The following is a 12,284-nucleotide window of genomic DNA, read 5'->3' as shown; positions in this document are numbered from 1 at the left end:
TAGTTAAATAAAATTTATTCCTTTGTAGTAGGGAAAAATTGGCTTTACGCAAAATTGTAACCATAGAGCTTTCCACCAGCCAAATATGCATATAGAATAGTTGTTTCATTCAATTACTCTCTATCTGTTACTTTGCCAGCATATTCCATGTGCTGACCCGTTTCGGGCTGCAACGTTAATGTTGCAGACTTTTCAGATGACGATTAAGGAGTTTTTAGGTCATGGTTCTATACTTAGTGATGTCGTTGGAGTTGATGGACTCACTTATCTTCCAAGCCTTCCGTTGTTATGGTTATTAGATGGCCTTAAGCCATCTTTATTGTAATAAGTTCTCTATTGAGACACTCGATGTAATAAGGGTGTGATTGCTACTCTGTTATAAATCCTTCAAGTACTGTGTGGTGTCAGCATTACTGATCCAGGGATGACACCGGAGCAGAGAGATTGGACCGTTTGAGGTCTGGTCGGTACAGTAGGCTCGCTGGTCAGTGAGGAGTTGGATGAGATTCATCATGTAATAGAGTTAGTTTTGTTAGGGCTTGATCCCTAGTGTCCACTATATTCTTAGATTGATGTTGCTATGTCGTTGCTATGCTTAATGCTTGTCACTTCGGGCCCGGGTGCCCTGATTTCAGATCTGAACTGTTTATGAATTCATCATTATATCCATGTTTTATATCCGACCTTGCAAGTTATAGTCACCTACTATGGTTGTGTTCCGGCAACTCCGGAGTGACAACAACTGGGCCCACTCCCGGTGATGGCCGTAGTTTCAGGAGTTCATGTATTCACTATGTGTTAATGCTTTGTTCCAGTTCTCTATTAAAAGGAGGCCTTAATATCCCTTAGTTTCCAATATGGACCCCGCTGCCACTTGGGGGGGGGGGGGTAGGACAAAAGATGCCATGCAAGTTCTTTTAATAAAGCACATATGACTATTTACGGAATACATGCCTACATTATATCGATGAACTGGAGCTAGTGCCGTATCGCCCTAGGTTATAACTGTCTCGTGATGAATATCATCCAACAAGTCACCGATCCAATGCCTACGAATTTATCCTTATTGATCTTGTTGTGTTACTATTGCTATCATCACTGTTACACTTGCTACAAATTACTGCTATCACTGTTATTGTTACCGTTACTACTGTCACTACTATCAAAACTATCAAACTATTTGCTACTGATCATATTGCTGCAGATAATTACTCTCCAGGTGTGGTTGAATTGACAACTCAGCTGCTAATACCTTCAAATATGCTTTGGCTCCCCTGGTGTCGAATCTATAAATTTGGGTTGAATACTCTACCCTCGAAAACTGTTGCGATCCCCTACAGTTGTGGGTTATCAGTCCCCACTATCAGCCTCTCACATACAGCCATCTTCCGATGACTCTCATTTGTTGACCACATTGACCACACCGTGCTGAGAGCACCAAGGCGGGTGAACAACGGCGAAGCCCCAGACTAGAACAACCCGGAGATAAGGAAGACGCGGTAGTGGAGTCGTAGATGGAGAGGAGTGGGAAACTTGACTGGTTCAGGTGCGCGGCAGCACTACCGCTGAAAGTGCAACTATCCCTAGGTGGTTTTGGTAATTCATAACAACATATAGCTCATTGAGCTAATACTATTCCAAGATGATTATTTCAGGAAAGCTCAATGATTCGCATGGCATGGATGTGAAAGTGGAACCCTCAAAATGCTAAGGACAAAGGATTGGCTCAAGCTCAAAAGCTCAAGACTCTTCATTTTATATTTTAGTGATCCAAGATCACATTGAGTCTTTAGGAAAAGCCAATACTATCAAGGAGGGATGAGGTGTTGCTTAATGAGCCTCTTGCTTCATGTGCTTAGTGATATGCTTCAAAACCCTCAACTACTTTCCCATATCCACATATGACCTAAACCCTAAGCCAAACTCGGTCCTACCGATTCTTCCTATCCGGCGCCACCGAGTTTCACTTTTCATTAGCCACTGCCAAACCCTAGCAATTCGGTCCTACCGATAGGGATCTCGGTCTCACCGAGATGGGGTTGCAAACTCTCTGTTTCCCTTTCCTAACTATTCGGTCCCACCGAAAGAGCGAATCGGCCCCACCGAGATTGCAATGTAAACTCAGTGTTTCCCCTTTGTAACTTTTCGGTCTCACCGAGTTCCACTCGGTCTCACCAAAAGAGCAAATCGGTCCCACCGAGTTTGCCTGACCAACTCTCTGGTTAGCTAATTACCAAATTCGGTCTCACCGAGTTTGTGTAATCGGTCTCACCGAGATTACATTATGCCCAAACCCTAACCATATCGGTCCTACCGAGTTGCATGTTAGTCCCACCGAAAATCACTAACGGTCACTAGGTTTACATTTTCGGTCCGACCGAGCTTATTGATTCGGTCCCACCGAGATTGGAAAACTGTGTAACGGTTGGATTTTGTGTGGAGGCTATATATACCCCTCCACCTTCTTCTCATTCGAGGAGAGAGCCATCAGAACACACACACCATTCCAACTCATATGTTCTGAGAGAGAACCACCTACTCATGTGTTGAGATCAAGACATTCCATTCCTACCATATGAATCTTGATCTCTAGCCTTCCCAAGTTGCTTTCCACTCAAATCTTCTTTCCACCAAATCCAAATCCTATGAGAGAGAGTTGAGTGTTGGGGAGACTATCATTTGAAGCACAAGAGCAAGGAGTTCATTACCTACATACCATTTGTTACTTCTTGGAGAGTGGTGTCTCCTAGATTGGCTAGGTGTCACTTGGGAGCCTCCGACAAGATTGTGGAGTTGAACCAAGGAGTTTGTAAGGGCAAGGAGATCGCCTACTTCGTGAAGATCTACCGCTAGTGAGGCAAGTCCTGTGTGGGCGATGGCCACGGTGGGATAGACAAGGTTGCTTCTTCGTGGACCCTTTGTGGGTAGTTGCTTCTTCGTGGACCCTTCGTGGGTGGAGCCCTGTGTGGACTCGCGCAACCGTTACCCTTCGTGGGTTGAAGTCTCCATCAAAGTGGATGTAGGACAGCACCACCTATCCGAACCACAGGAAAAACATCCGTGTCTCCAATAGCGTTTGAATTCTCCAAACCCTTCCCTTTACATTCTTGCAAGTTGCATGCTTTACTTTCCGCTGCCAATATACTCTTTGCATGCTTGCTTGAATCCTGTGATGATTCCTTGACTTGTCCTAAATTAGCTAAAATCTGCCAAGAACTAAAATTGGGAAAAGGTTAAGTTTTTATTTGGTCAAGTAGTCTAATCACCCCCCCTCTAGACATACTTTCGATCCTACAAGTGGTATCAGAGCTTTGGTCTCCATTGCTTTGATCTCCATAGCTTTTGGTGGTCATAGCCTTGGTTTCACAACCTAGGAGAGTATGGCGTCTAGCCAGGGAAATTATCACCGTAGAGGTCCTTACTTTGATGGTACTAATTTTGCTAGTTGGAAGCATAAAATGAAAATGCATATTCTTGGACATAACCCCGCCGTTTGGGCTATTGTGTGTGTTGGTTTGCAAGGTGACTTCTTTGATGGGAGAGAACCGAACCGTGAAGCTACCGCGGATGAGTTGAAGATGTTGCAATACAATGCTCAAGCTTGTGATATTCTCTTCAACGGATTGTGCCCCGAAGAATTCAACAAAATCAGCTGCCTTGAGAATGCGAAGGAAATTTGGGACACTTTGATTGATATGCACGAAGCTACCGACTCCGTCAAGGAATCCAAGCTGGATGTACTTCAAAGCCACCTTGACAAGTTCAAGATGAAGGATGGTGAAGGTGTCGCTGAAATGTACTCTAGGCTTGCTCTCATCACAAATGAGATTGCCGGCTTAGGAAGTGAAGAGATGACCGATAAATTCATCATCAAGAAGATTCTAAGAGCCTTGGACGGAAAATATGATACCGTGTGCACATTGATCCAAATGATGCCCAATTACAAAGATCTCAAGCCAACGGAGGTGATTGGAAGAATTGTTGCTCATGAGATGTCACTTAAGGATAAAGAGGAACTTCACAACAAATCAAGTGGTGCCTATAAAGCCTCATGTGAAGCTCCTACATCATCAAGTGAGAAACAAGACTTTATGAAGAATTGAGCTTAATGGTGAAGAACTTCAAAAAGTTCTACAAGAGTAGAAGCAAAGATAGAAGCTCCAAGTCAAAGTCCTACAATGACAAAAGATCTTCTAGTCGAGAGCGAAACTGCTACAATTGTGGAAGACCCGGACACTATTCCAATGAGTGTACGACTCCCTACAAGAGAAGAGAAGATTCTCCAAAAAGAAGAAGCAAAGGATCACCACCAAGAGAGAGAAGGAGTAGAGATGATCGTTATGAACGAAGATACTCACGGAGAAGCAAGGATTCGGAAAGGAAAGAAAAATCATCAAGGAGCTACACAAGACAAAGACATCAAGCTCATGTTGGTGAATGGGTATCCGGCTCCGACTCCGACAGCCACTCCGAGAGAAGTTATTACTCCGGCTCCGAACATACTCAAGATGAAGGTGTTGCCGGTCTAGCACTTGTGTCAACCAACTCCTACGACATATTTAACTCACCAAATGAAGGAATTGGAAGATGCTTCATGGCCAAAGGTCCTAAGGTAACACACCCCGAGTATGTTGATTTCAATAGTGATGAAGATGACTTGTTAGGTGATGATCTTCTTGGTGACAACTCTAGTGTTGAATACTATGATGAAATGTCAATTAAACATGCTAATCAAGATAAAACGAATGACAATGATAAGGAGAAGATTGAGGCCCTAACTAAAGAACTAAACACTCTTAAGTTAGCTCATGAAACCATCTTCGAAGATCATCGAGAACTTTTAAGAGCCCATGAGAAATTATGCTTTGAGAAGATCAATCTTCAGCAAGAGCATGAGTTCTTAAAAGCAATCAATGATGATCTCCGCAAGAAAAGTTCTTCTTACATTGCCAAGCGTTTACTCTTATCTACTTACATGCCTCAAGTCAAGTCTAGTAACAAGAAAGATTCTTCCTCTAGCAGTAACAATGATCATGTTAAATCCAATATTGTTGCTTCTAGTAGTTCTCTTGATTCCACTAATGATTCTCTTAGCCAATTTACACTTGAGCAAGAAAATAGCTTATTGAAGGGAATTATAGAGAAAGGAGTGTACAAAAGCCTTGCCGGGAGTAAGCAATTCGAGGAAATTGTGCGCAAGCAAGGAATGCACCGGAAGAATCAAGGTGTTGGTTTTGAATGAAAGTTCAATGCCAATGGAACTGAGTGGGAAGAAGATCAATACCCCAAGACAAAGTTTGTCCCCCAACAAGAGAAGTATACTTCTTTCAAGGGGACACAAGCTCAAGATGATCTTCCACCACAAGACTACGAGCAAAAAGGCAAGGACAAGCTTCAAGAGGAAATTGATGCATTTGAAGAAGCTCCTAAGACCTTAGTCAAGTGGATTCCCAAGACTACTTCAAGTTCCACTTCATCAAGTACGACTACAACTCCAAGGATTCCCATCAAGATGATGTGGATCCAAAATAAGAAGAACTAGAGAGTTCTTGAGGGTGACTCCGCCAACATACTTCACTCTTATCATTTTCGCAAGAACAAGTGCAATCAACTTCCACATCTTGCACTAGTTCAAGGAGTCACTAACCCTCTTGCTGGTAAAACAAGGGACGAGGTAACCTAAAAAGTTTTCATGGACATCATCTTTTGTGTGCATCACTCTATGTCTATGGATATCCTTGCTTGTTCCCTGTGGGACTAACCCATGTAGGTATTGAAAGTGCAATTCACTCAAATGGATAGCTCCAAGAGATTTATATCAACATTGAGCATCCACATCTTCAATATCTACATCAAGTCATCATCGACAAAACCCAAGGTTAGTTCATCCCTCTTAGGGGGGATATCACATCTAGGGGGAGCTTTACTCTAAGACTTGAGCTAAAGCAACTCTAAAGATGTGAACACAACAATGCGTTATGTAAAAGTGGTAACCCCACTTGAGCTTAAACGATGAGTATGACCTATGATCAAGTGTTCTCACTTGACTCCTAAGTCAATATACTCATATATAGATGACCTAGTCATCGCAAATTGCTTGATAGATGCTAGAATTGGTTGTGCATGCCTTGCCACATATTTCATTTTCCATCTTATTGTGTGAGCATGCTGGGTGCATATTTTACTCATTCGAGGACATCCACTTGTTGTTTTGATTGTTTGGTTTTATTGTCTTTTGCCAAGTGGATGGACAAGAATGCCTAAGAACCCCCTCTAGCTATCTATGCTTTTCTCGTCTCAAACTCTATTCATGTTGCATCACAAAATTTGATCAAGTCAGATTCGAACCACTCTGTGTGAGGAGCGCTCGGAAAACCTCCTTATGATTCTTGGTTTGACCGATACTCCACCTTCGGTCCTACCGAGATCATTAAGTTGATCTAGGTTTTCGATCTCGGTGCAACCGATTTGAACCTTTCGGTCACACCGAGTTTCAATAACTGCTTGCAGTTATGAATCTCGGTGCCACCGAGTTGTTCCACTCGGTGACACCGACAGGGTCGGGCTATATAGTCACGGGCAAAATTTTGGAAATTTCTCCGAACCCCTTCGCCCGCGTGATAGCCTGCTCTGCCCTCGTGGTCTCCGGATCGTCTTCTCACCGCCAGCAGCCTCCAGTCGCTGGTCTCCGTTGCCGTCAACGGGAATTCTGCCCCGCCGTTGCCGCCGTAGCAAGTCTCCGCCAAACTAGGGTATGGACTTGATCACAGTGCTATTCCCCGTCCAGTTCCTAGCACATTGTGTTCTTCATGATTCTTGCCACGATTCAAACACTCCTATCCAGTCAAAACGCCCGTAGATTAAGTTTGATTCGAAAATTTTAGGGTTAGGTTTCCGCCGAAACTATCTCGGACCCACCGAGTTGAAAAACTCGGTCCCACCGATTTGGCTTATGCCATTGCACAAGTGAGACTCGGTCTGACCGAGAATTACTTATCGGTGTGACCGATTTTTGAACTCAGTGAAACCCTAGTAGTCTCGGTGCCACCGAACTGTGACTCGGTCCTACCGAGTTCACTAGTTTAGGTTCTAAAACTGCTTCGGTATCACCGAGTTTGAAAATTGGTAGATCCGAGATGATTTCAGTGGGAAACTAAAACTAAGTTTTTGGATCATTCTTTTGCAAAAATCTCTGCATGTTGTGATGCTCATCTTTTCTATCTCATCTATAATCTATTCACAGGGTCAGCAGTCAGTTTGCAGCATGTCTGATCAAAGTGATAGCCAAAATATGTCAGAGCAGCAAGTGGTGATGAGTGAGGGCACTAGTCCCTCCAGTTCATCTGATGAAGGCAGCAGGAGCACTCCTAGCAATTTGCCAAAGGCTGCCACGAGACAAAGGAAGAAGAGGACTTCAGATTCAGAAGATGAGGACTATGTGGCAGAGGAAGAGGCCACTTCCAAGAGAGTTGAGCCAGCTCAAGGCACTAAGCCAGGTCTGAAAATCAAAAGGCCAGCAGGCAGGCAGCCCATGTCAAAGGCAAGAGCCTCAATTGAGAAGCCCAATCCCCAAGAGCCAGTTGCAGCTGAGGGCAAGAAAAGGAAGGAAAGGGTGAAGAAGACTGTGGCTAGAGTGCTTGGCAAAGCTTCCATCATGGAAGAGGAAGAAGAAGAGGCAGCTGCACTAGCGCCCAAGGCACCCAAGCTAATGGGAGATGCCATAAAATCAGGGGGAGCTGCTTCCAAGGCCAAGTCAGCTCCAAAGCCAAAGCCTAAGAGAAATACAAGGAGCATTCCTGCAGCTGAGAAGAAAAAGGCCCTAGTGCCTGAGACTGTTGCTGAAGAAGAGGAAGAGAATGTCCTGAGAAAGCTAAAGCCCAAGATCCCAGACCACAACGATGCTCATCCTGTGGCTGAGGATATGAAGCTCAGGAGAGACTCAGGGCTGAGGAAGTGGAGAGAAGCAGACCCATATGCTTCAAGGAGAAGGACAGCAGTGGACTACAGGTTTCACACCAAGGAGCAGCAGGATTTTATGAGAGAGTGCTGCTAGATAAGAAGCCCATTGTCTATGATATGCGATGGGTTGATTGGACATACATCAAGGATAAGGAGGAACACTACCCAGGAGTATATGACAGCTTTAATGCTTGTGGAGTAGCTGACTTTGTTGGGCAGAAGCTCACAAAGTGGAACAAGGAACTGATCATGCAATTCTACTCCACGGCACACTTTTATCCAGATGGGAGGATCACATGGATGTCTGAGGGTACAAGGTACCAATCCACAGTTGCTGAGTGGGCACAGATTATAAATGCCCCAGAGGAGCAAGATGATGACTTGGATATCTATGCCAAGAAGAAGATGGACCATAACTCCATATCCAATATGTACAAGGAAATTCCCAATGAAGCTCTTGACACCTTCAAATTTGGGTCTGTGCATTACCTTCTGTCAGGACTGCCTACGATCAATTGGATACTAAGGCACACCTTACTGCCCAAGTCTGGAGGTCACAAGATGATCAGAGGCCATGCTATCAACTTGCTACATGTGTTTGATGTGCCTCAGAAGTTCAAGGTGATGAGCCTCATAGTGGAAACAATCAAGAGGACTGCAGCAGATCAGAAGAGGAGCTGCGGATATGCCCCTCAAATTCAGGAGCTCATCAACTCCAAGATGGGCACGGGCATATATCTATTGGACAAGGAACACCTGCCCATCCATCCAGATTTCGAGGATAATGAAATTGTGATGACTGAGAACGAGCCATCATCTGCACAAGCATACGCGAAGAAGGAGAAGGCGAGGAAGGAGAAAGCTGCCAAGATGCCTACTCAAGAGGAGGCATCTGAGTATTTCTTGAAGACTAAACAAGAGCGGCTTGGTTACTTGATTGCATCCACGCTGAGGATTGAGCAAAGTCTGGCCACCCTCACTCAGAATCAGCAAAGCCTAGAGAAAATCATGGAACAGAAGTTCTATGACTTGGATGTCAAGGTAACGGAAGTTCAGTCTGCAGTGGAGCAGCTCCAGGAGGACATGCATGAGAGCAGAGGCAGGACTACCACTCATGCCTTTGCCAGAGTGCCACGAGGCCCGAGGTCATCTGCCGTGCCAGTTGCTGACACAAGAGCCACCAGCTCAGCACCAGCCACAGCCTTAGTTCCACCAGCTCCAGCATCTACTTCAGCTCCAACTCCAGCGACTACTTCAGCATCTACCGAAGCCTTCATCCTTGGAGTGATCCGGACTCCACCACCACCTGAAGATCAAGCCTGAGCGTCGATCTAGTGCTATGCATTTTCTAGGAACTTTTTGGTAACTTGTTGCCAAAGGGGGAGAAGATGTATAGATCATAGGCTTCGAGAGAGAGAGAGAGTGTGTGTTTCTTTTCTCTCTTGCTTTATTTGGTGGTTTTTCGAACTTGTTTGCTTTTGAGTGCCTGAGATACTACGTCATTATTTGTGAGACATTGATGATCATGTGTTTGATCATAAGCTACACTTAATGCTTGCTTAATACTTTTATCCTATCTATCTTGTGTGATCATTCACTTTTCTTGGTGATGAGTGCATGTATTTCATTCTTATCATTTTGAGCGCTCCACCAAGATGTATGTGACATGGAAGAGTAACCCATGACTCTAACTCTTTGTGCATTTGCAGTCCAAAGCAAATTTTAAATATGCACAAATTTAGGGGGAGCTCTTACTTATCACATACTTCTCAAAGCGACGATATATTTCTTGCTTATTATCATTTGTCGAAGCTTTGATCTATATGTTGTCATCAATTACCAAAAAGGGGGAGATTGAAAGTGCAACTATCCCTAGGTGGTTTTGGTAATTCATAACAACATATAGCTCATTGAGCTAATGCTATTCCAAGATGATTATTTCAGGAAAGCTCAATGATTGGCATGGCATGGATGTGAAAGTGGAACCCTCAAAATGCTAAGGACAAAGGATTGGCTCAAGCTCAAAAGCTCAAGACTCTTCATTTTATATTTTAGTGATCCAAGATCACATTGAGTCTTTAGGAAAAGCCAATACTATCAAGGAGGGATGAGGTGTTGCTTAATGAGCCTCTTGCTTCATGTGCTTAGTGATATGCTTCAAAACCCTCAACTACTTTCCCATATCCACATATGACCTAAACCCTAAGCCAAACTCGGTCCTACCGATTCTTCCTATCCGGCGCCACCGAGTTTCACTTGTCATTAGCCACTGCCAAACCCTAGAAATTCGGTCCTACCGATAGGGATCTCGGTCTCACCGAGATGGGGTTGCAAACTCTCTATTTCCCTTTCCTAACTTTTCGGTCCCACCGAAAGAGCGAATCGGTCCCACCGAGATTGCAATGTAAACTCAGTGTTTCCCCTTTGTAACTTTTCGGTCTCACCGAGTTCCACTCGGTCTCATCGAAAGAGCAAATCGGTCCCACCGAGTTTGCCTGACCAACTCTCTAGTTAGCTAATTACCAAATTCGGTCTCACCGAGTTTGTGTAATCGGTCTGTGTGAGGAGCGCTCGGAGTCCCCGATTCGTCATAGACTTAAACTTCCAAAACCTCCTTATGATTCTTGGTCTGACCGATACTCCACCTTCGGTCCTACCGAGATCATTAAGTTGATCTAGGTTTTCGATCTCGGTGCAACCGATTTGAACCTTTCAGTCACACCGAGTTTCAGTAACTGCTTGCAGTTATGAATCTCGGTGCCAGCGAGTTGTTCCACTTGGTCACACCGACAGGGTCGGGCTATATATAGTCACGGGCAAAATTTTGGAAATTTCTCCGAACCCCTTCGCCCGCGCGATAGCCTGCTCTGCCCTCGTGGTCTCCGGATCGTCTTCTCGCCGCCAGCAGCCTCCAGTCGCTGGTCTCCGTCGCCGTCAACGGGAATTCTGCCCCGCCGTTGCCGCCGTAGCAAGTCTCCGCCGAACTAGGGTATGGACTTGATCACAGTGCTATTCCCCGTCCAATTCCTAGCACATTGTGTTCTTCATGATTCTTGCCACAATTGAAACACTCCTATCTAGTCAAAATGCCCGTAGATTAGGTTTGATTCGAAAATTTTAGGGTTAGGTTTCCGCCGAAACTATCTCGGACCCACCAAGTTGAAAAACTCGGTCCCACCGATTTGGCTTATGATGATTGCTTGAATCATGTGATGATTGCTTGACTTGTCCTAAATTAGCTAAAATCTGCCAAGAACTAAAATTGGGAAAAGGTTAAGTTTTTATTTGGTCAAGTAGTGTAATCACCCCCCCTCTAGACATACTTTCGATCCTACAACCGCCCACGGGAGACAGGAGAAAGAACATAGGTGGAAAAGGCAGCACAGCTATTGGATTAACATCCAACGGTCCAGCTGCTAGAATCATTTCTTGATTAAGTTGACAAAGCCATGCGTACACGTCAGCTTAGAAGGCCCACAAGTCAACCACCAAATCTGTCGGGTCCCAGCTGTCATCGGGAGGAATAGTTTTTCGCATAACAAGGAGACACTTCCTTCCATGCGAAGATGCAACCGGTGGGTCCCAGCTATCAGGGGGAGGAAACATTTTTTCCAGCTTATTAAGGAGGAACTTTCCTTGCGTGCGACCATTGACCTCATGGGTCCTAGCCGTCAGGCTCTCCACGTACAGTCCTCTTCCGATGACTCCTTTTTGTTGACCACGCCACACCGAGCGCAGCGAGGCAGTGGACGACGGCGAGGCCCCGGACGGGAACGACCCGGAGATGGGAAGACGTGAGAGTGGAGTCACAGATTGTGAGGAGTACAAGGGTTATAACTGGTTCTGGTGCGGCGTGGGGCTGCAGTCGGTCGAGAATAACAGGAGGGGTGGAGGGATAGCCTCGCCAGCGGTGGGGTAGCGCTTTGAAGTGATGCGTGCTAAGCAGAGCCGCTAGCCGTCGGAGGCCGGAGCAGGCGGTCCCGACGATGCTGGACGAAAAAGACGAGAGATTGAAGGTGCATGCTGGCCGTTGGATATAAATCCAATGGCTGTGGATGTCAGAATCATTTGTTGACTAAGTTGACAACACCTTGCGTAGGCTTCGACCTATTGGCCCACATGTGAGACTGCAAAAATGTGGCATATATTTAACCCATGTTTTCTAGAATTTACAACCCTTTTGCTGGGCCGAGTCAACATATAATTTTGCGTCAATGCGGCCCATTTTACAATCCATTTGCACTTTCTTGAAATACACGAATTAGCTGGTCTTTTTCTATATATAATGTTAGGTTAGAAGGAGCAATTAATATCAAAAAATAAAC

This window comes from Triticum urartu, chromosome 6A (assembly GCF_056163025.1).
Source record: "Triticum urartu cultivar PI428250 chromosome 6A, HENAU_Tu73, whole genome shotgun sequence".
NCBI lineage: Eukaryota > Viridiplantae > Streptophyta > Magnoliopsida > Poales > Poaceae > Triticum > Triticum urartu.
The sequence above is the reverse complement of the archived record's forward strand: the minus strand, read 5'-3'. Positions refer to the sequence as shown.